This window comes from Spermophilus citellus, assembly GCF_964194105.1.
Source record: "Spermophilus citellus genome assembly, chromosome: 1".
In the NCBI taxonomy this organism is placed as follows: domain Eukaryota; kingdom Metazoa; phylum Chordata; class Mammalia; order Rodentia; family Sciuridae; genus Spermophilus; species Spermophilus citellus.
The window spans coordinates 193,705,578-193,730,780 of record NC_138182.1 but is presented as its reverse complement, the minus strand read 5'-3'; the positions used below and the strand labels follow the sequence as shown (position 1 = coordinate 193,730,780).

General features: G+C 37.2%; 1 long non-coding RNA gene across 2 annotated transcripts in view; it reads right to left on the bottom strand.

The window, feature by feature from the left end:
* Window positions 1–4,164: 4,164 nt before the first annotated feature.
* LOC308656298 overlaps window positions 4,165–25,203 on the bottom strand; it is a 94,827-nt gene continuing 73,788 nt past the window's right edge. The window contains exons 2-4 of one of the 2 annotated variants that reach the window (XR_014023686.1): window positions 22,363–22,565; window positions 5,989–6,086; window positions 4,165–4,646 (exon numbers count right to left, since the gene is read on the bottom strand). This is a non-coding gene — a long non-coding RNA (uncharacterized lncRNA). Of the gene's footprint in view, window positions 4,647–5,988; window positions 6,087–8,266; window positions 8,394–22,362; window positions 22,566–25,203 lie in introns of those variants that run through there. The other variant, XR_014023687.1, reaches the window with a different exon arrangement.

The window sequence follows — 25,203 nt, the reverse complement described above, 5'->3', positions numbered from 1 at the left end:
TAAGTGACTTTTCATCTATCCAATAAGATTTTATTGTTAAAAAAACAAAACAACAACAAAAAAAAAAACAGTGCTTTCCCTTTAGAGTTCCTTCTTGCTTTCTAGATTTCATAATAGGTCCAAGTGAAGTCAGCCCCATCTGGGAAGAAGTTTTGGGAATTTAACAGGCCTTTCTAAGTTGGCTTGTTTGGAGCTGATATTAGAAGAATAAGGCTGAGATGCCTAATTTTTCTACTGGAGATAGGAATGACCTTTGGAGGCCTAAACCTTTGAAGAAAGCCTTCCCAGGAATGCTCTGGTCTGGGCAAAGGGAAGAGAGACACTTCTCCCCTCCATAGATACCAGTCTATGGCTTGTGAAGCTTGGTTTGTGTCCCCATGACTCATTTTTAAGCCTGTCTTAACCTTGCCTTACTCCAGACCATGAGTCACAGAGAAGGTGCCTCAGACAGCTCTCTTCTACACTCCACACTAGTAAAGCAATTTAAGGAGGATGACCCAGATAGACTTGGAACACCAGATCTAAAACAATAATGCCTTTCTACTCTTCAGTTGACTGACTAGGTATGAAATCACATAATCAGAGGGTTGTACTATGGACTCCAAACTCTGTTAAGATGCAAATACCACAGGTAAAGGGAAACAATTACGCTTTCCTGGCCACTCACCTCTTGAATAAGAAAATTATTTATCAGGACTTTTGCAAAGAGTTTATTCTTATAAGAAAAATTATAGATAATGAGCAATGAAATCAGAAACAAAGGCAAGGGGCATCTACTTCAAAATTGTGACAAGGGATAATTTTTTTTCTTATTCTGTGAATGTCTTTGCTCCAAAACTCCTTAGAATTTTCTCTTCCTAAACATCTCCTTAACTATTCAACATCTAGAAACATCTTACAATAATAGATCAATGAGACAAATAGGAAAAGGGAAGTACAGAATATGCTTTCCACCAGATTGGGAGCTAACATTTAAAAATAAAACACCCCTCATTACATTTTTTCCTGAGAGAATCACTTTTTTTCTATTCGTTTTAGTTATACATGACAGTAGAATGTATTCTGGCATATTATACATACATGGAGCATAATTTATTCTAATTAGGATCCCATTCTTATGGTTATACATGATGTGGAGTTACCTTTGTTGTGTATTCAAATACAAGACTAGGAAAGTTATGTCTGATTAATTCTACTGTCCTTCGTAGTCCCTTCCCTCTCCCTTTCCTTCATTCCCCCCTTTGTCTAATCCAATGGACTTCTATTCTTCCCCTCCCTTGTTGTGAATTGGCATCCACATGTCAGAGAGGACATTCAGTCTTTGTTTTGGGGGGGGGGGGGATTGGCTTATTTCACTTAGCACAATATTCTCCAGTTCCATCCATCTACTGGCAAATGCCATGATTTCATTCTTCTTTATGGCTGAGTAATATTCTATTGTGGATATGTGGCATGTTTTCTTTATCCATTCATCCATTGAAGGACACCTAGGTCGGTTCCTTAGCTTGGCTATTGTGAATTGAGCTTCTATAAACATTGATGTGGCTGCATCCCTGTAGTATGATGATTTTTATGTCCTTTGGGTATAGACAAGGAATAGAATAACTATGTCAAATGGTGGTTCCATTCCAAGTTTTCTGAGGAATATCCATACTGCTTTCCATAGTGGTTGCGCCAGTTTGGACTCCCATCAGCAATGTATGAGTGTACCTACCTTTCTCCCCACATCCTTGACAATATTTATTGTTACTTGTATTCTTTATAACTGCCAGAGAATCACTTTTCAGTAATGTATCAGGGTAAAAAATAAAATTTGCTTAACACAGAAAGCTTATTGTAGTTTCCACTACTCAGAATATCACACACAGTTTACATAGTGGCTCATGGGCACCGAGCTCTACCAGCTAAAATTCCTTAGACAACCAGACTACTCTGTTTGTCATCCACTATATCAATTTACATCATAGACAAAGCAATATTCTAATTCATACACACCATTCAGAAGTGATCATGCTAACCTGGCTCATCACTTCTGGAACACTCAGCTTAACTCTCATTACATTTCTTACTACAGGAGTCATTTCCAGTTGGTAGAGCAAACTCCACCTTGTACTGGTTTCTTGGTTTCATACAACACTTTGATTGGCTACTAATGATAAGAAGGCTCAAAGGGAAGAAGGAATCCTGGGTACCAGTTTATCAATCCTCCTCCCCTTGAACATGAATCCCAAACCTCTTCAGAGGGGTGAGCCACTGGTCTCCTCCGATGAAGTCCAATTTCCACAGACAATCCCAAGGGGATTGGGGCTGTGAGTATCCACTTTGCAAAACAAAACTGAAGAAAAAGCAATCTGCCAACATGAAAAAAAAACCTCATCATTAGTATCTTATTTAAGGGTGGTGAGAATGAGACAGAAAGCACAGTGGAGACCTCATGTTTGCTCACATGCATGACACTGATCAGATTTTATTTATTGCTTATACATATCTTACGGTACTTTCTATCTGCCAGGCACTCATCTGTTTTCTAATTATTAACCCAGATAATCTTCATAAGGATCCTGTGAGGAAGGAATTGTATCAATTCAATTTACAAATAAGGAATCTGAGGCATGGAAAACCTATGAAAGTCATGAAGCTGGGGCTGGGGTTGTGGCTCAGTGGTAGAGTGCTTGCCTAGCATGTGTGAGGCACTGGATTCGATTCTCAGCATCACACAAATAAAATAAAGATATTATGTCGAATTACAACTTAAAATATTAAACAAAGGTCACAAAGCTGGTAAGTGGTAGAACTAGAATGTAAACCCAGATAGTCTGTGCTCTTAACACTATATTAAGTTGCTCTTATTCTCTAATAATAAAATGACAACATGTGTTTGATATGACTCAGAATTCCAATTCTTAACTCACTTTCTTTTTCAAAATCTCCTTACTCTAATATTGTTTCTTAAACTGGTATCTGTTTCTTAATTCCCTAAAGCTAATCTGTCACTTACACCTATCAAGACTATTTCTCCCCTATCCCTCAGTCTGTTCTTCATTCTGCTGTGTCCTTGTGTTCAATAACCTGCCTCGGGGGTTGCCCTGACACTTCTCCCACATCCTCTGTCCATTCTCTCTGCTGCTATTCTAAAACTCAACCTAAACGCTCCACTCCACTCGTAAGAACTCTCTCATGCTCTCCCGTCCTCCATACCAGTGATTCTCAAAGTGTTTCTCCATGGACTATCAATATCAGAATCATTCTAAGGACCTTCAAAACATAAAGATTTGTGTTTTTTCCATCCTAGGTCTATCAAATCAGAATTTTAAGAGACCTAGGAGTCAGAATTTTAATAAGCTTCTCAGGACATTTTTATAAGCACCAAAGTTAATCATAGGTCTATCAGATAAATTCTAATTGCCACTGAAAAGTACAAAGGTTTTCCATGGTTTGACCCTGTCCTCTGGCCTCTGCCCTACCCTCTGCAGTCCTGCATTACTCAGCAATGCCCTGGGCCCTACTATCCCATTCACATTGACAGAGTGTGTGTGGCTGCCAGCCTCTTCCATCTTGAGGGTTCCTCTGGTTCTGAGATCTGCCTCCTGAGAAGTCATGCTCTAATGACTTCTCTTGTGCTGTCTACTCAATGAGATCCTTCTTGAATACATCATCCTAAACAAGGTAACCATTTTTTTCCACTCTCCCTTTATCCTAAGTAACACTTTCTAGATGGTGCTATATATAGTTCTTTGCTTACCTATCTACTACACTAAGAACTCTTTAGAGGTAAAACCTATCTTTTTCACTATTTATTTATTTAGTATCAGGGATTGATTCTAGGGGCACTTTACCACTGAGTTACATCCCCAGCTCTTTTGAAACAAGTTCTCACTAAGTTGCTATAATTGGTCTCAAATGTGATCCTCCTGCCTCAGCCTCCTGCCGGTTATAGGTGTGCAAACTGTACCCTGCTGTCTTTTTCAGATTTCACCTCGACTTCTACCACAGCCTGAGAAAAAGAGATACTGACCAATATTTGTTGAATGAATGCACTCAAGTACACAAAACTCCATGAAACAGATAACTCTGTTTAAAGAGTTCTGTGGAGTGAATGTGTCTCTGCAAAGTTCACACAGTGAAGCCCTAACTCCCAGTGGGGCTGTATTTGGAGCAAAGAAGCTCTTACATGTTAAGTAAAATAAAAGGATGGTGTCCTGATCATATAAGATTTGTGCCCCTATAAAAAGAAATATCAGAGGGTTCACTCTCCATTCTCTCTCTTCGATACAAAGACACAGCAAGAAGGCCCCATCTGCAAGCCTGGAAGAAAGCCCTCACTAGGAAATGAATCCTTTGGGAATCTTGATTTTGGATTTCTAGCTTCTAAAACCATGAGAAAATAAATTCCTCTTGTATAAGCCATCCAGTCTGTGGCATTTTGTTATAGCAGCCTGAGTACACTAAGATAAGCAACAAGCCGCAGGAGCCATCACCTTTCGAGGTAACGTTTGTGCCAAGAAGTGGAGCATCTTCAAGATTACACATAGGCATTCCTTTTCTCTCGCACAGCTGAAAAGAGCTATGACATCTTCTCTGCTAACACTCAGAGTCCATTGAGGGGAGACTTCTTGGCAATGCTGTGTCTATTGAAGTTTCTTGCACTGTTTGATAAAAAAAAATTAGACAGAAATTGAAATCTATTTGAAATAAATCTGTATAGCTAACATAGAAAGCCTTCTTTTTAGAAAGGAACTCTGAGCAGTTGAAGGCAGGGAGACTGGGAATTAGATGTGATAGTTAAGCTGCTTTTGTAACCACATGATAAAAAGCAACAGTGAACTGGCAAAGTGGAAAGGAAATCTTATTTGTATCAATATCAGAGTATATTACAAAACTCAGGCTTATGGATGCAGCTGGAGGCAAGAAACAATTTGAACTGGGGCCTGAACACTGTCAGGAATCTCCCCACTTGTCAGCATGGTTCTATTCATCATTCTTACTAGACATGATCAAAATCATAGTTGATATAACTCTGTTTTTTTTAGATTTTATAGCTATAGATTCTAAAAGAACACAAACTGAATTCTTAGGGAAGAAGTTCAAAGACCAAGTTGAGTTGGGTGTTCTATCCCTGCAAATCCAGTGTGACCAGGAGACACCCAAATAGCTATAGTCAAATATGGCATCCCCAGATGCAGTTATACAAAGGGGAGGGGCAAGTGGACAGTATCTTCACAGACAGTATCTTCATTGACATTGGAAGCAAGAGGATAGTTTAAAGTGTGAGTAACTGAGGTTGAAGACATGGAACTGGGACCACTGAATGAGAGGACCCAGGCCAGAGACAGTACCCAAAACTTTCCCTGACACTTTCACCAACACCCAGGGAAGAATGGACCATTAAGCCTAAGCTTGGCTATATATTATTCATAATTTGCTGCTATGCTTGCTAATGTTAAATATTAATATACTAAATATAAAGTTTTTTCATGCACTAATTTTAGGTTTTAACTTATTCTTTTGTCCACTCTCTTACATAAAGAAAATATTTTAGATTTTTTTTTAGAGAGAAAATGGAATTGGTGAAAACAGTAAGAGGTTTAGAGTCAGACAGGCCTGGCTTCCCACTTGAGGGCTTCTCACCTATGGGTTCTATGCCTATGTTGAAGGTTCTGGTCTTCCCTGATCTTCAGAGGCTCTTATGTTTTTTCCTGATTGTGACACCCTGATCATGTATTTAATGTTATCTCACCTAAGTTGTAGTTATTCATTCAGCAAACATTCCTTGAACACCCACTATGTGCCAGACACTGTTTCAGGAAACTCAAATGTAACATTAAAGAAAATAAAGATTGCTGACCTCATGGAGTTTGCATTCTGAAGAAGGAAATAGTTAAAATAAATAAGCAAAATTATAACATGTTAAAAAGTAATCGAAGTCAAGGCTAAATTCCAAACACAGAATGAATGGCATTATTTGAAAATACTTGTCTGGATACTTACCTCCCTTTTAGACTAAAAGTGCTTTGAAAGAGGTACAATGTCTTTTTTCCATTGCCTTATCCAGTGTGGCAAATGCTAAATGAATATTTGCTGGAGTTCTGAGGGATAAGGAGAATAACAGGAAATTAATTAATTCTGATGCATTAGAAGGTGCTTGGATTTTCAGCTCAGGCTGCCATAACAATATACCATTGACTGATTGACTTAAGCAACAAAAATTTATTTTCTTAGTTCTGGAGGATAGAAGTCCTAAGTCAGTGTGGCAGTAAGGTTGGGTTCTAGTCAGGACTTCTTCCTCATTAGTGAAGCCAATTTCTTATTCCAGAGAGAAAGCAAACTTTTCAGTGTTTTTGCTTATGAGGGCCCCACCTTCATAACCTCATTTAATCCTAATAACACCCCAAAGTCTCATCTCCAAATACCATCATGTGGGACAGGGCTTCAACATATGAATTTTAGAGGGAGATATATACATATTTACACACACACACGTACACACACACTCAGTTTATGATAATACCTAAAGCTAATATCCTCAGAAGATGATATACAATCAATCAACCAACAGATACATGAAAAAAAATGTTCATCACTACTTAGCAATTAGAGAAATGCAAATCAAAACCACTCTAAAATTTCATCTCACTCCAGTCAGAATGGCAGCTATTATGAAGACAAACAATAGTAAATATTGGCAAGGATGTGAGGGAAAAGGTACACTCATACACTGCTGGTGGGACTGCAAATTGGTGTAGCCAATATGAAAAGCAGTATGGAGATTTCTTGGAAAACTAGGAATGGAACCACCCAGCCATCCCTCTCCTCAGTCTATACCCAAAGGACTTAAAAACAGGTACTACAGGGACACAGACACATCAATGTTTATAGCAGCACAATTCACAATAGCTAAACTGTGGAACCAACCTAGATGCCCTTCAGTGGATGAATGGATAAAAAAAAAATGTGGCATATATACACAATGGAATATTACTCAGCAATAAAAGAGAATAAAATTTACCTGGCATTTGCAGGTAAATGGATGGAGTTAGAGAAGATAATGCTAAGTGAAGTTAGCCAATCCCAAAAACCCAAATATCGAATGTTTTCTTTGATATAAAGAGGCTGATTCATAGTGGGATAGGGAGAGGGAGCATGGGAGGAATAGACAAACTCTATATAGGGCAGAGTTGTTGGAGGGGAAGGGAGGGGGCATGGGGTTATAAATGATGGAGGAATGTGATGGACATTATTATCCAAAGTACATATATAAAGACACAAATTCATGTGAGTATATTTTGTATATAAGTAAAGGTATGAAAAATTGTGCTCTATATGTGTAATAAGAATTGTAATGCATTCCATTGTCATATATAAATTAAATAAATAAATAAATAAATAAATGCTAATATATAAGTAGATGAATCTCAGCAAATTGGATTTAAAGAAATTTAATTTAATTTAAAGGAATTTAAAGCAGGAAATCTTGAGCCTATGTTTGGGCCTCATCTCTACCCTTTATGCTGTCTGAAACAGTAAGCAAAATTCTTAGCCTCTGTTTCTATTTCCTCTTCTGTAAAGTGAGCACCTACATCATCAGGCTATGAGGACTAAATCTGTTAATACTTGTAGTCAGGCACAATGCTCCACAGAAGATCATTACAAATAAAAAATATCTGATTGAGTAGACCAGGTCCATTCATTTTCTAGAGTTCTTGCAACAAACAGGACAGACTGAATGGCTTAACCACAGAAATGCAATGTCTCATGATTTTGGAGGCTGGAAGTCCAAGATCAAATGGGTTAGCACCTTTTATTTTTTACTGAGGCCTCTCTTCTTGGTTTGCAGGTAGCCACACTGTCACCATGTCCCTGCATGGTTGTTCCTCTCTTTATCCACGTCAATCACTTCTCTTCTTGTGTGTTCAGAGGTCCTATTCTTATAAGGACAACGATTGCAATGGGTTAGGGTCTGCTCTAAAGACTTCATCTTAAACCTTTGAAGGCCTTATCTTCAATTATGGTCCACATTCTGAGGTATGTTAGGACTTCAACATATCAATCAGGTGAGAGAGTAGACACAATTTAGCCTATAATGCCAGAAAAGGATGCCTTTCAACCTCTGGGTACCTTATTTTATCAGTTGCTTATGGTAACTTTCTGAAGTGGCAGGGAGACTTGTATTATCATTATCCCTACTACACAGATAAAAAGACCAAGGGTAACAAGACACAGAATCACTGACTCCCAATCAAGCACTCTATATCCAAGATCACAATACCTCTTCCAGCTGTCACTTCTGCTACTCTTGGTGAGATACAGTTATTTCTGGCTGCTCACAACTTCACTACACACCTTCACAGGCTTCTGAAGTTCATCTGGGCAGGGCAATACAGAGGAGGCCTGCATAACAGGCATCCTGCACAATACAGAGCAGTAACTTGAATTTTGGACAATTTAGTGGACATAAAAAATGGAAAGAAGAAGTTAAGGGCTTTAACATATAGCGGAATGCCCCGGCATCTGAGGTTTGCCTGGCTATTTTTCACTGAGACTATTCAATACCAACTGAAGACATGTCTGACAGGTTTTATCCAGAAAACTCTAATTTTCAAAAGTGCTGACACCCAGAGGCCTTGCTGCTGAGATGCAGGCAGACCTGATAGCAACGCATTCACCTTTTTATAAAGTCCTGCTCAAGCTTTACCCAAGTACAAATTGGAGTTAACCTTTTCACAGTCATCTAGATGAGTGGCCCAGAAAACACAAATATGATTACTTTGCAGCAGAATTCCTGAAAGTACCTTGTTAGAACAATCACAAAATCATCTGAAATTGAAGGAAAAGTCCTGTCAAATGAACTACTAAAATCATGGTACTTTATAAGACTTACATGGTCCAGTATGTTTAGTATTGAAGAAAAGCTAGCCATGGAGTAGCTTACTGTTTTGTTTTTTTCCTCCCCGCAGTGGAGACAGGCTTAGGATAGGGGTCAGTCAAGGCAACAGCCTTTGGGTTCAGAAATGCTGCCATGCTTTTGGGTTGCAAATCAATCTGTTGCCCCCTAAATTAAAAAGCAGTGATGATTTCCAACACTTGCCTTCTGTTAAATGCAATCTTTCATCTTATCTGTGCCCCACTTATTAGATCATAGGTTTCAAGAGCACACAGGTACTATTAATAGCAATGCCTTTTCCAAACTCTCTCCTGCCTCATTGTGCCACTCCCAAAGGTAACTATAATGCACTAAAAAGAAGATGGTTCAAATGTTGGACTGAGCACTTTGTTAGTCAGTTTTTTGTCATTGTGACCAAAATACCTGACAAGAACAACTTGGAGGAGGAAAGGTTTATTTTGGTTCATGCTTTCAGAGGTTCAGTCCATGTTCAGCAGGCTCCAAGGCAGAAACATCTAGGGGAGAGGGTGAGGCAGAGGAAAGATGCTCAGCTCATGGCAACCACAGAGGAAAGAGAGAGAGAGAGAGGGGTCAGGAGCATGCATAGTCCTCAAGTCCACACTCCAGGGGCCCTTCCTCCAGCCACACTCTACCTGCCTACAGCCACCACCCACTAATTCATACAGCTATCGACATGTTGGCTTAATCCACTGATGTGGTAAAAGCCCTAATCATTGTTTAAACCTGAACCTTGCTGCACTGGGAATCATGCTTTTAAACAAAACAGGACCTTTTAGGGGGACATTCCAGATACAAATCATAACAAATACATACATTTGCCTCTTTCTCAAGACCATATTGAAATAAAAATGTAGGAGTACAAAATGAACAAACATAATAGCAAAGAGAACAAGAGTGGGTGATGGTTATTAGTGGATCGATGGATTTCAGCAAATATGTGAAAGAAAAAGGAACGTTATGTATGACCTCTGACATGGCAATCACACTCTGGGGTGCATGTAAGAGAAATTCTCACTGAGGTCTACAGAGAATGTGTGCACAGTTGGCCATTATGATAATGAGGAGTGAATGCATTCTATGAGACACCAGGCAGCAATAAGTAGAAGAGTGAGGAATAAAATAAGTGAGAATCTAGTGAGAAGAGAAGAAAGCACACTATCATTCATGTAAATTAAAGACTCCAACACACAACAGTGCATACTGTAAAAGACTACCCATAAATGTATTTTAAGGACATTAATACATTTCTGTGGACCGTTGGGGGAGTGGTGGATAGGAAAGAATGAGAACGAGATTACCAAAAAAAGAAGATGAAAAAAGAAAAGAAGCAAATAAAAAATAGAGGGAACTCATTTAAGTTGGTGATAAAAGGCACTATGCACATGGTACTTGGGGTCCTGCAGAAAAGTACCCTAAATAGAAGTGGGTTAGATGAAAGAGGAAAGGGAAGCCACATTTCAGAATGCACTAAAAAGGAACCAATCCCACACATTTATCATTTATACATTTAACAAAGAAGTTACTTGAAGTCATACTCTTTTTTTTGTAACACAGAACTCAAGAACACTTAACCACTGAGCTACATCCCAGACTATTATTATTATTATTATTATTATCATCATCATCATCATCATCATCATCATCATTATTATTTTGAGATAGGGTTGCACTAAGTTTCTTAGGACCTCATTAAGTTGCTGAGGCTGACTTGAACTTGTGATCTTCCTGCCTCAGCCTTCCATCCTGCTGGGATTACAGGCGTATACCACCATGCCCTGAGAAGTCATACTCTTAACTGTTCATTATAAGGAAGTTTAAACAATTTTATATTTTTACCACGTTTATACAGTTATTAGGTTTTTTCTTTTAAGTTAAAATGGATTTTAGCACATTAAAAAGATCTACTTGCTCAGGGGCTGGGGTTGTGGCTCAGCAGTAGGGTAGAGTGCTTGCCTAGCACGTGCAAGGCACTGGGTTCGATCCTCAGCACCATATAAAAATAAATAAATAAAAGTATTAAAAAATCCACTTGCTCTATTTTTTTTTCAAAAACAGAGACATAGAAAATGCCTAAAGGAAATGTGATATGGATCAACCTTTAGTATAAAGGGTGCCTACAATCTAATATAATTAACATTTTTACTTTTTCCTCTGTATGCATTAACAAAATCATGCAGAAAATGCAAATAGAGTCCCTCAAGACCTACTGCCACAAGGCAACTATTCAAGATGCCAACTTGTGCTTCCATAGTCTTATGAAAACACAGGTTTTGGAATGTGAGAGTCAGTGGATATTTTATTAACAAAAGCCAAGCCCACCAGCAATATGAACCTTATACTATGTTAAAGGAAAATACTAATTAACTGAACCAAGCATTAAATTAGAGCAAATCCAGAACTCAGTGGAAAAACAGCTTTATTGATTCACCATGTTTGCCATTGACATACCAATAGCAAGTCTCATGATACTACACAGGAAGTCCAAGTCAGTCAGAAGGGTTTGCTTTGTAATATGACTACGACAGTTGCAGCCAGATCTTCCTGTCTAGATGAAGATACCATCCAAATCCCAGAAAAACAAAACAAAGGGTAAAACCCCAGCAGCTGCAAATAATTTCTTCCAGTCATCAGGATAGCTTTTTGTTTTCATTGCAATTATCATACAAAAGTTCAGAACTAAATAGGAAAATAACACAAAAACATTAACTTGGGCAACAGACATATAGTTTATGGATTTTATGTACACTAAGTTGAGTAAAGAAAATAATTGAGGACTTTTAGAAAAGAATAGAGCAGTTGTTTCATTGATCAAAGGCAAATGGGTGAATCCTTAAAGCTCTTTTGCTTTCTTCTCTGTCACTGTGCATTATCTCAGGATGACATTCAAATGTCATTTGAAAAGGTTTCTAGTGAAACTTTATTCCATATTTTTCAAAGCAAATTAAAACTACTTACAGTAAAATAACTATATACTCAGTTTAGAACATGAAAATAGAAAAATAAGGTCAATAAGAAAGGCCCAGCTCTTTATTCTGCTGATGATCCAGGCTGCCTGGACGAATTTTATTTTCAGGCAATGAGACTGATTGTTGATTGGTAACGACAGACAGCCCCATAGGTGTGGGCCTTAAGGTCATTGGCAGAGCTGGACAATCTCAAGCCTGGGATGGGGAGGAAAGCTGTTCACATGAAGTGAAATAGTCATCACATTATTTATATGGTGATGATAATAAACTCAAGTCAGTTCTTCTTCAACAATAACAATTGTAAAATATATAAAAAATACATCTATCTCGAGGGTCATGATCTCCCATTTATTCTGGAGGACCTGAGTACTCAGTTCATTTTACCATCTTAGAACTATCATGAGACCTAGTGATGGGAGCAGAATTTTTACAGGGCGATTTAAAAGGCACAATGTCAGCCCTGTGGATTACTTTTGTTGCAAATAATAAGTAATGATAAATTTCCAAGTAAAAATTCTTGGCTTACCTTAGTTCAAGTGTAGGGCTTTGAAGAGAATATATTTAAATGGCTATATTTATGATGGGTAATGCTATTGGTTTTTTTTTTTTTTTGGGGGGGGGGACTGGCTTCTTTTAATTGACATTTCTGTGGTGAAGGGTCAGAATGAATTCATTCTAATCAGGTTTCCTGACAGCATAAGTTTGAGAGATTTTTTTTTTCTGGTTGGAGTTCCTGCTGAAACAAAATTAAATTTGGTGGGATTTGGGGACTTTGTTTGATTTTCCCTAAATCTGATCATCTGGAGTCAACTCACATGAGAAAATAGTAGCTTTTTAAAGACCACAGTATCTTCTGTGTTGAAACACATTTCTCTAGTTCCAAAGACAGATTAACCTACTGATTCAAAGCAGTTTTAACCTTGGCTCAACTCTTTACTGTACTGATAATCCAGGATGCCTGAATGGTTTTTATTTTCAAGCAATAAGACCATAATAGTTGATGCACAAAAGAGCCTTAAGGATCATCACCAGGAAGAAGTACTGTCAAGACCCAGATGGAGAGGTTGTTCTTACGAAGGGAAGAGTCATCATAGTATTTATATGGTGATGACAGCAAATTGAAATCAGATCTTCTACAGAACTAACAATTGTAAAACACTTAATCATTAGAAAAGCCATAAGTCAAGTTAAGCAGAAGATGCCAAGGCAAGTAGTATAAACTTAGCGCCATCTGAATAGAAGGTGTCAGGGAATAGCTTTGGCTACCAGGCCTTTTGAAGATGCTTTCCCCTACTAATGCTGGGGATATTGATGAAGCAATCATTTTGACTCAGAGAAAATTTGGGAACTAAAAATCAAATCAAAATACTTTCAACTGTTTTCACCACTGAGTGATATGTGAAACAGATATCTTTAACTTTTATCTTAAGTCTCACTGGACCCATTAGAGACCGGGACTACAGTGGGGCTCAGGAATTAGTGGTCATAAGAAATAAGTGAGGTTCCCAGAGAAGATGGGGGTATGGAGGGAACCCACAAACAGCAAATGTAAAGGCACTGCTTTTCAAGCTGGGGCATGGAGCCATTCCCTTCTTTCATGCAGCTGACATCATAGGTGGAGGGAGAAAACAATAAAGAGCAAATAACTAAACAAGATGATTTCAGATAATTTCAGTGCTGTGATAAAAATAAATTAAATAGGTGACACAATAGAGAACCCCTAGTGGTCGTGCCATGCACACCAAGGCCAGTGGGACATGATGACTAAGGGAGTCAGGGGTACTGATGAAGCAGGCTGGGATGAAAGGGTTATCTAATAGTGTCTCAATTGGGTATTGACATACGGGGCCAAAAAGTTGTGTTGCGGATAGATGACTACTTTGTATCTTGTAGGATGTTTAGCATTGTTCCTAGCCTCTACTTACTTGATGCCAATAGTACTCCCCAGTTCTAATAACCAAAAATATCTCCAGACATTCCCAAATGTTCTCCAAAACAGTTGAGGATCTCCAGTTGAGAACCACCAATTCATGTATAGCCTTGGAAGCAGGAGATTTAACAATTCATGTGACATAGGCACCAACCAATCAGAATGGGTGCTGTCAGTAAAGAACTATTAAGGCTGTTCCAGAGCCTTCTGCTATAGATCATGGTAAAAAGCCTGGACTTTATTATAATTTTGATTAAAAGTTATAGTAGTGTTTTAAGAAAGTGAGCAATATGATTTCTTTTATGTTTTACAAAAGACCATCTAAGCCCTTGAGCAGAGAATAGATTACAGGGCAGGGTAGCATGAAAAGCAGGGATATTAGTAAGAGGTTATTGAAAAAAAAATCCATGTGCAAGATAAGGGTGACTTGGACTATAGTCACAGCAATTGAGACAAATCAAAGTAATGAGAATAAATTTTGGGAGTGGGGGGAGGCAAATGAAGAATGGTGGATTATAACTAAATTTTGGTTTAACAATTAAGTGGATGATGAGCATTTACTAAAATGGGGAAGATAAACAAAAGAACAGATTTTAGAGAAAAAAAATCAAGCATTTTCTTTTAGGCATGTTTCTTTCCAGATGCCTGTGAAGCATCTAAATGAAATCGTCCAGCAGGCAGTTAAGTACTTGAGCCTAGAGGTCTCTGAAGTGATTAGAGTTCAAGATGTAAATGTGACCACTAACAGCATATGCAATGTGAAAACAAAAAACACCCAGAAGTCTATGTTTACAAAAGTAATCATCAAAGAGGCCACAAATGATTTAACCATAGTGTCTGCTTAGTATCTGGGAATTACTTAAATATTTCATTCCCCCCACATTACTTCATATTTGCTCCTCACTTTACACAAGATCAGCCTCATTCAATCTCAATCAACAAGTAGACTTACAAGTTAATAATGGTCCTTTGTTTTCTGCTAAAAAAAATCTTGAGCAAATACCCCTGTGCTCTTTTCTAGGTTTTCTGACAGTGCAAAATTGAGAGCAAGTCTACTACACACTAGAGTAGGAGCAGGAACTGGGAAAGAAATGTATAGAAGATGTTTGGGTCATAATATTATTCTTTCTTCTTAGTACCAGTTTGGGAAGCCTAAATTAAATACCACCTATTCTCTCAATATTCAAAACATCTTATCATGTTTCCTTTAATATTATTAAATTCCTGATTATATTTTTGGTTTGGGAGGACAGATATCACTCTATTATATTCAAACCTAGTTCTATCAGATATTAACATATACTACTATTGATAACATATGAAATCTTATAGTTAAATAAGACCTTGTGGTTTTCAAAGCATTTCCCATACTGATAAATCTTTTTCTTCGCTATCATTTGGAACAATAATGGGGAAAGGAGATATTTATATACCTAGCATAAAATAGGGGCACTATTGTTCAAGCAAATTATATGTTTGCCCAGGGTCCTACAGCTGGTAAATGTTAGGAAAATAAGAGGAACACAGATGTTTTGACAACTAATCTAGTACTGAAAGAAGAGAAGATATTCTGGCCATGCGTTCTGCAGAGGGACTCTCAGTGCATGGCAACAAACATGAACTGCTCATTTCATTTTTTTCCACAAAATGATCTGAGCTGGTTCTCAACCAGGTATATTTTCATATGATCCTTCTTACAATGTACTTTTCCCATGCTTGATAAAATTTGTGTGGCTGCCTTCTGTGTTAAACAGGCTAGAGTTCCTTCTGCTTTCTTGGCCAGTCACTGTCCCAGTGGACACTGTTTTACTGAGACTTCTTTATTACCAACCTAACTCTTTCCATTACTTTAATCTCATCATTGTTAAACATTGGCATAGACTATAAGCCTTTAATTATATTCTTCCCTTTTTCCATGTTCAGTGGGTTTTCTCTAACTTGGCTCTCTATTATTAATAAGGTTTCTCTTTTTCATTCTGTTGACAAATATATGGTTCTGTTGGTTTTAAAGCTAATATATCATATTGTAGAAAATGACTTAAAAGTACAAAGAGGAAAACATAAATTATTCACATTTTCACTAATGAAAGATCAATTAAAATTTAACTGCTTGATTATTTTTGTCTTTCTTGAATGCTTTGTTAGCAACTTTGTTCTCACAAATTGTGAAGGTATTCAAGTCCATGAATTTTCCTTAGTGTGCAGTTTTAACTACATCCTCTAACATTGGTGGACAGTGGTAGAAGATTAATTTAGAGAGGTAATCTGAAGCCAGATCATGTATAGGTCATAGTTCTATAGGTCATTGTGAAATGCTGGCTTTTACTGGAGAGAAATAGAGCTACTGAAGAAGTTGTGTTTTATTTTGAGACAGGTCTCACTAAGTTGCTGAGGCTGGCTTTGAACTTACGATCCTCCTGCCTCAGCCACAGGGATTATAGACCTGCTCCATGCACTGGGCAACTGGAGATTTTTAACCAGAATTGTGGTATACTATTAACTTAATTAAAGATCAATCCGGTTGCTACATTGAGAACAGCTGTAAGATAAGCGAAGCAGCAGGAAAATCCAGCAGGAGGCTATTACAGTTATTCAGACAAGAGACAAAGATGAATTGCAGTAGAATAGGAACTTCAAAGATGATGAAAATTGAGCCAGCACAGTGGTGCACGCCTGTAATCCAGTGGCTTGGGAAGATGAGATAGGAGGATCTCGAGTTCAAAGCCAGCCTCAGAAAAAAGCTAGGCGCTAAACAACTCAGTGAGATCCTGTCTCTAAATAAAATACAAAATAGGGCTGGAGATATGGCTCAATGGTCAAGTGCCTCTGAGTTCAATTCCTGGTACAAAAAAAAAAAAAAAGTTGGTGAAAATTGACAAGTTTCTGGTTATACTTTAGAGGTAGAGCAAACAAAATCTGCTGAAGAAAAAAAAAAGAAAAGTACCAAGACAAAGAGTCTTAAAACTTCTGACCTGAGGGCTGGGGTTGTGGCTCAGAGGTACAGCGCCCATCTACCATGCATGAGGCACTGGATTTGATCCTCAGCACCACATAAAAATAAAATAAAGATATTGTGTCCACCTATAACTAAAAAATAAATATTAAAAAGAAAATTCTGACCTGAATATTTGCCATCAACTGAGATAGGCAAGTAGAGCAAGCTGGGAGGAAATGACATATATCAAAGTGTCTTAGCATTCTTAGCCATTAGGGAACAGCTTTATTAGTTGAAGTCTGGGAGAGAAGTTTGGTCCAGAGATAAAAGTTTGAGTATCATCAGCATCCAAATGGCATTTGCAATCTTGAGACTTAATGACTATATATACAGAAAGAGAGGGATTTTTTAAAAAAGTGAATCAAGGGGAGAGTGAATAATCGATCAACTGTGTGAAGCATTTCAATTTTACCAAAAAGCTAATAAATTATTGGAAGAAATTATTAGTCACCAAGGGATAAATAGGGAAAGCACAGGGAATTGGGGGCAGTGAAAACACTCAGTCTGATACTAAAATGAACTGTGACACTGTATATTTTTCAAAACTCATGGAACAGTACAAGGCCAAAAGTGAACCCTATTATAAACCGTGGACTTTAGTTAAAAATGATGTACCAATATTGTTTCATTTATAAAAATAAAAAATGTATTATATGCATGCAAAAAGTATACATGTGTGCATGCACCCCTCCTACACACACAATGATAACATTTAAAGAATAAATTACTGGCTATTATAAAGTTTACTCTAAGTGGAAGAGTGTGATAGTTCACATTTGAACTATGCTTTCTATGATCTGACTTAGGTAATTAAATATTTTTTTCTAAATAATTGTCATAATTTCTGTTGGTTATAACAAGCTACTTGGTGAATACTGAACCATCAGTGATCATCAAACCTCTCAGAAGTGGTTGGATATTAGGATATAGTAACAGGTCTAGGGACCTAGAGTCTTTCCAACATTTCTGATGAAAAAAAAATTAGTATCCCTTTATTAAATGAGTAGTAACACAGAGAAAAGCATTTGTGATGGACAGATTTCTCCTTTAGCCAATCCAGTCAAAATATTTTCAAGCAAGGCACAGTGGCACACACCTGTAATCCCAGCAGTTTAGGAGGCTGAGACAGGAGGATTGAGTTCAAAGCCAGCCTCAGCAACAGCAATAGGACTGGGGATGTGGCTCAGTGGTTGAGTGCTCCTGGGTTCAATCCCCAATACCAAATAAATAAATAAATAAGAAATATATATATATATATTTTCAAGAAACAAAGCTTATTCTAAGATCCAAATTATTCTAATTTTTAGATCTACAATTTTATCACAGACTGAAAACTAACAATTAACAGGTGATTCTGTTTCTTGAGAGCAAAAAGCTTCAGTTACCTCAATTTAGTCAATCAATTCATAAAAATAATTTGTCTACACAGATTATTTAAACTAGAATATTATTACTAGAACTAGTTTTTCAATAACATTTTTGTAATTAAGAGAATATCTTTTGAACAATTTTAGGTTTATAGAAAATTGAGCAAAAAGTATAGAAAAATCCCATATACTCCTTTCCTCTGTTTCCCTGATATCTTGCATGCATGTAATACATTTTTATTTTTATAAATGAAATAATATTGGTGCATCATTTTTAACTAAAGTCCACAGTCTACAATAGGGTTCACTTTTGGCCTTGTACTGTACCATGAGTTTTGAAAAATGTACAGTGTCACAGTTCATTGTAGTACCAGACTGAGCGTTTTCACTGACCTCAAATTCCCTATGCTTTCCCTATTTATCCCTCCATCCCTGTCCCCTCAAGCTCCTGAAAACCCAGAGATCTTTTCACTATGTCCATATTTTGGCTTTTTCCAAGATGTCATACAGTTGGAATTTTATAGTATATAGTTTTTTTAATTCATTCAACTGATACAAAAAAATGTAAAAGTCGTACATATTAATGGGTTACCATGTAATGCTAAATATATGTATCACATAATGTTTAATTCAAGTTAAACACATTTTTTCTCCTCAAACATTTATCATTCCTTTGTGGTGACAACTTTCCAAATCTTTTCTTCTGGCTCTTTTTTTTTTTTGATTAAAAAAAGTCTCTTAGAATTTATTATTCACTGGGCAGAGATGGATTTGAATGTAGTGATTCTCTTTACATTTCAACACCTGCTAAACTTTCTTTTTTTTAAAAAAAACCTTTTTGTATTAATTTTTTTGGATATATGACAGCAGAATGCATTACAATTCATATTACACATATAGAGCACAATTTTTCATATCTCTGGCTGTATACAAAGTAAGTTCACACCAATTTGTGTCTTCATACATGTACTTTGGATAATGATGTCCATCTCATTCCACCATCATTTCTACCCCATGCTCCCTCCATTCCCCTCCTATCCCTCTGCCCTATCTAGAGTATATAGCCTTTTTAGACTGTCTTTTTACTATGAAAATGCCTGTCAGGTTCCTCTATGTCTTTTTGTGGCATGATAGCTCATTTCTCTTTTTATCACTGACTCGCATTACATTTTATGAATATACCATAGTTGTTTTGTCCATTTACATATTGAATTATATCTGAATTGCTTTCAGTTTGGGGCAATTATGAATAAAGCTATTATAAACATTCATGTGCAGGTCTTTGTATATACATAAGTTTTTACTCACTTGACTAAATACCTAGTAGCACAATTTCTGGATCACATGGCAAGTCAGTGATTATCTTTATAAGAAACTGTCCTCCAAAGCAGTTCTACAAGTTTGCATTCCTACCAGCAATAAATGAGAATTCCTGTTGCCCCACATCCTTTTTACATTTGGTATTGTCAACATTTTGGATTTTAGCCATTCTAATAGATGTGTAGTGATCTCATTGTTTTAATTTGCAGTTTTCGAACAATGTGTGATGTCGAACGTCTTTTTGAATGCTTACTTGTCATCTATATCTATTCTTTCGTGAAATGTCCATATCTTCTACCCATTTAAAATATTGAGTTGTTTGTTTACAAGTATTAAATTTTAAGAGGTCTTCACATATTTTGGATACTAGCCCTTTATTAGATTCATGTTTTATTAATATTTTCTTCCAGTCAGTGGCTTGTCTTTTCAGTCTCTCTATTATTTATTTATTTATTTTGGTACTGGGGATTGAACTCAGAGGCACTCAACCACTGAGCCACATCTCCAGCCCTACCTATTTTTAATTTTATCTAGAAACAGGGTCGCACTGAATTGCTTAGAGCCTTGCTACATGGCCTCAGCTGGCTTTGAACTCGTGATCCTCCTGCCTCAGTTTCCCAAACTGCTGGGATTACCGGCGTGTGCCACCTTGCCTGGCCTTTTCATTCTCTTTAACAATGCCTCTTACTAATCAGAATTTTTCTCATTTTAATAAAATATAACATCAGTTTTTTTTTTTTCTTTCATAGATCATGCATTTGTCATTGTACTTAAAATTTCATCCCGAAACCAGGTCACCTACGTTTTCTCCTATTATCTTCTAGGAGTTTTATAGTTTTTCATTTCACATTTTATTATTTATTATCCATTTTGAGTTAATACTTGTGAAAGATATGAGGACAATGTTTTGGTTCAAATTTCTACATTGGATGTCCAATAGTCCTAGCAAAATTTTTTGAAAAACTATCCTTTCACCATTGAATTAACTTAATTTCTTTGCCAAAGACTAGTTGACTATATTTGTTTGAATCTATTTCTGGTCTCTTCTGTTTCATTGATCTACTTTCCTGTTCCTTTGCCAATACCACTGTCTTGATTATTATAACTTTATGGTAAATGTTCAATAATTTTAAATGCCTTTAATAATAGCACAAATAATCATTGCACTAAACTTTTACTTCCATTTCTTGGCACATAACAAATATTTTGTGAAATCCTATTGATCATAACTGACCTCCGTGCTTTTTTATTCTCTTGCTCTACTATTTTTTACCTGGAAAATTCCTACTTGACCCAACTCTTCCAAGAGGTCTTCCAAGACTGCATTAGGATGAATAAGGGGTTCCTCCCAAGGACTTCCATAAATACTTTGCTTACTATATTCTTGTAGAAATTATCAACATATTGTATTTTTTTATATCCCCAGCACTAACTTAAATGCCAGTACATATGGTTACTTGAATGTTGGTTAAGAAAATAGTCATGAGTGTTTGTGTTTATATAACTATATGCCAGCTTAAAACTAGGCTAAAATAAAACAGTAAACTGGGAAATGGATTTTGGTAATTGAATGATGACTAGTTAGTAAGATGGTAAAACTAAGCAAACAACTGCTGTGCTTCCATGGACAACATCAATCATGGGTTCAAGCTAATATTATCTTCATTCATCATTGGTTTCATTCATTCATTCATTTAACATTGTTTTTTTTATAATACCAGTGTCTATGTTAAATGCTAACAAAACAAGAATAAAATACTAGTGCTAAGCCCATCACAAATAATTAAGTCGAAAAGTGATAAGCACCAATTTAAGGAGGTGATACCAAAAAAAATAAAGTACTAATTTGTACATTTGAGAGAGGGGCTCAGTCACAAGTATTTCTTTAAATAACACTATTCTTATATATTCTATTATATATATACATATATGATTGCTCGATGAAAGGAATTTAGAATGTATTATAAAGAGCTAATTTATTCATTTATGAATATATATATATATATATATATATATATATATATATATATGAAATCAGCTTCTCTGTTAGTGTATTCAGCAGCTCAAGATATCTTTGGGAAATGGGCTGGAGTGATAAATTTGCTTTCCCCACATGAAGCAGTCCCAAGTGGCTTCTAAGTCTTTATGATCTAAAACCACCAAAAAGAGAACAGAGACACTTGAACTAAGGTTACAGCCGAAAAGTATTTTTGTGTGAATCCCCATTTATCCTTTTGTAATGGCTTGCACATCAAACGTATCCCACCTACATGTCAAAGTTTTCATTTTCTAACACAAATTCCTCCCAGAGTCTCAGTGCCAAGCTGTGTTCTGTCAGCCTTTCCTATCAGCGCCAGATAACAGGTATAGCAGGAACGATTCATCTGAAGGCTTTGTGATGAGCATGTGAAGCACAACTGGATACAGATTGCTCTGCCATCACTGCATTGCCATCCCTGCGGTTCCAACCGCAAACCCTCCTTTCATGGATTAAGCAGGCAGTCATCATTAAATGCATGGACCACAGTTTTATTTTGTGATTTCTTTCTTTTCTCTGAGAAGACTGACTTGATTAGTTAGTTTCAGTGGGCACGACATAATTTACTGTGGTCATATAATGCATATTTACAAGAAAATATAAATTATTGAATTTTTTGAAAGCTGTCATATTTCCTATTTCCTGAAGTTCCATTATTCTCAGCTAGCCAAATGTACCTGATTATGTTGGTTAAAACAGGAGCACGTCTGATTTCCCACAGAGCTCCCTGAATTTTCACACTGTATACTCTGTATACCAAAGAAGGATAACACTCATTTAGTCTCTGACATGGAAGCATTTTAAAGTTTTACAATATAGATTGAATAAAGAACTTGCCACTTACCTCTCTTTAAGAACAAGTCAAATCATCTTTCTTTCTTCTATAATAAGAACTCTCACAGGGAACATCACAAAGGGTCAATATGTGGAGATTAATTGGCTATTGTGTTCAGTGCAGGGGACACTTGGTAGGGTGTTCTCACAATCAAAAAGACCTTAAGAACGGAACAACTCAAAAAGACTCTCATATGTATGATTGGTTTTTCTCTGTGAAAAGAAAAAAAAATTATGGAATATTAAAATTATATCTAAAGACAAGATTCAAAGTATATGAATGGTGTTAAGATTAAAAAATGTTTGCTGAGTCTGGGGTTTAGGCATGAAGTTGTTTGGCACTAGCAACAAACTCGGCTGTGCAGCTGAAGAATTTGGCTTCTGTGACTGGAGCAAACTCAAAACTCTCCCAGAAGATAAGCCTTCTGATGCCATCAGGGTCACACAGAAACAGAAAGCCCTGTGAAGAAGGGAACTCATCCACCTTGTGCCAGCATGTGTCAGTATGCCCAGCTTGTTAAAACACAGGTTTCAAAAAATTATATTTCGAACCAGTCCATATATAGCTGCTATTGTGAGTCCCACAAATGATATCCTTCCACCCCAGCCTTCTTATTCTGTCATGTTTCAGACAGGCATCGCTTGGCAGAAGGATCCAACCTGACAGAGAAGAGCACCTCCAGGACATTACCACCACCACCACCAATGGCAGTTCTGACTAGTACTCTAGTAACCTGATTACCAATTCTAACTGGTGGGCCCAGGGGTGTTATCAAGTATCAACATCACAAAGGGTTAGTGTGTAGAGATTAATTGTCTAATTGTGTTTAGTGCAGGGGACAGTTGTTATCAAGAATCCAGATAACACCCCTGGGCTGACCAATTTGAATATCATCCTTCCCCCACAGAGTTCTGGATATCTTTTTGGCACCCAGAATCCTGGGTAGCAACCTTGCACTCAAGTGTTCTGGGTTTCACCTTGAACCCAGGTTCCTGAGTATCAATCCTGCATCCAGTTCTCTGGATATCTAGTGTAACAATGTCTGCCACATAGTAGCTGCTCAATACGTTTTTCTGAATAAATTGATGAATAGGGGAGCCATTTATCTTACTTATTTTGTATTTCTTTAGATTCTGCAGAAACATTACCTATTTGCTAGTTCAATCCTACAACATTGTGTTCAGTAACAAAATGATTTCTGGTCTGTTGATTCTGCCTTGTATTATCCATATTTCCAGTGCTGTTCATCAAGACGTTGACTGAGCACCAACTATGTGACAGAAACCATTCAGGAGGGACCCTCTAAGAGCCATAGTGAGCTGGACATGTGCTTGGACTTCTTCCCAAGAGCACAGAACTCATCAATAATTCACAACTATGAGGGAAAGGGAATGCTAAAAAGATTGACTCATACATGTATTCTTCAGGTTCAACCTGACTTTATTTTGGATTTGGTCATAGGATCTAAAAGTTAATTTTATGAGCAACTAAAGACATGGAAATAGACACAACCATATGACAAGTTGAATAAGCTTGAGGAATCCTCTAGATAGGCATGGAATCCAAACCCAAAATAGCTTATGCTCATTGCCTATCTACTATGTGCCAAGCACATGATGCCACTGAGGAGTAGGGAGGCTAAATAATTTGTCCAAAGGTATATAGTTGATAAGTGTCAAAGACAAAATTAGATTGCTATTTGTCTCTCCCCAGAGTTCAGGTTGCAAGCACTCCCATCCACCTCATAAAGATCTAAATCTAGTAGAGTCAGCTCATCTGGGACTACAGATTTTATGTTAAATATCCAATATCTGAACTGGAGCAGTACTCGCACTTTTTTTGGCCCCTCTAAATTTTCTTCCCAACTGATGAATCGGCATATGTTGCTATGGCAACATTTCCCAGTATTTTTCTTCCATTCTTTGTTCATCATTTTCTTCCCTCCAATTTTCTTACCCTGTGTGGAGGCTCACAAAAGCATCTGAATTCATCCTGGCAAAATGGGTTAGGGTCTGCCCCGACTGTTTCAAATGGACCTGGACTTATACCTTGACCCTACCTTCTTCAGCCACCCAGCTTCTCACTCCTTCCCCTGTTTCCTGGATTCCTTGAATGTGGGACTATTGCACTGACCTTGCAATTGAAAGCTTATAATCTATAATCTATGAAAATGCTCCCTACCTTTTACCTGAAGGATATATATTTTTCCTCTTTTCATTAGTGCTGATCATTCCTAAACAACCTTTAGACTAATAACCCCCGCCACCCACCCCAGACCAGTTTGTTCCAATGCAAGCAAGTTCCAATCTGATTATGATATTTTTTTTCTTTTTTTGGGGGGTGGGGTTACCAAGAATTGAACTGAGGGGCACTTAACCACTGAGCGACATCCCCAGCTCTTTTTATATTTTAGTTTGAGACAGGGCCTCACTAAATTGCTGAGACTAACTCTGAACTTGTGATCCTCCTGCCTCAGCCTACCGAGCACTGGGATTACAATTGTGTACCACCATGCCCAGCTCTGATCAAAATCATTTTTCTTTTATTTTTGGGGGGTGGGGGGTACCAAATTTCTCTATTTGAAGGAATGGTACAAATTAAAGAACATAAGTGGATGTTTTGGTACAACTTATAGAAAAGGTGAAGGTAACCCCAACATGCATGCATTGCCTTGGTGACAAGAGAAGTCACTTCCACATCCATGGGAAAGTCGTCCTAAGGTTTAGCTCTCATTATCACTGTCTCCCAGGCTAAGTATCTCTTGTCAAAGAGATATTCTGCCATGCCAGATTCTGGGGCTCCCATCTTGTGCAAGTTGGTTACACGGTCAGCCAATTCTTTGATAGATTT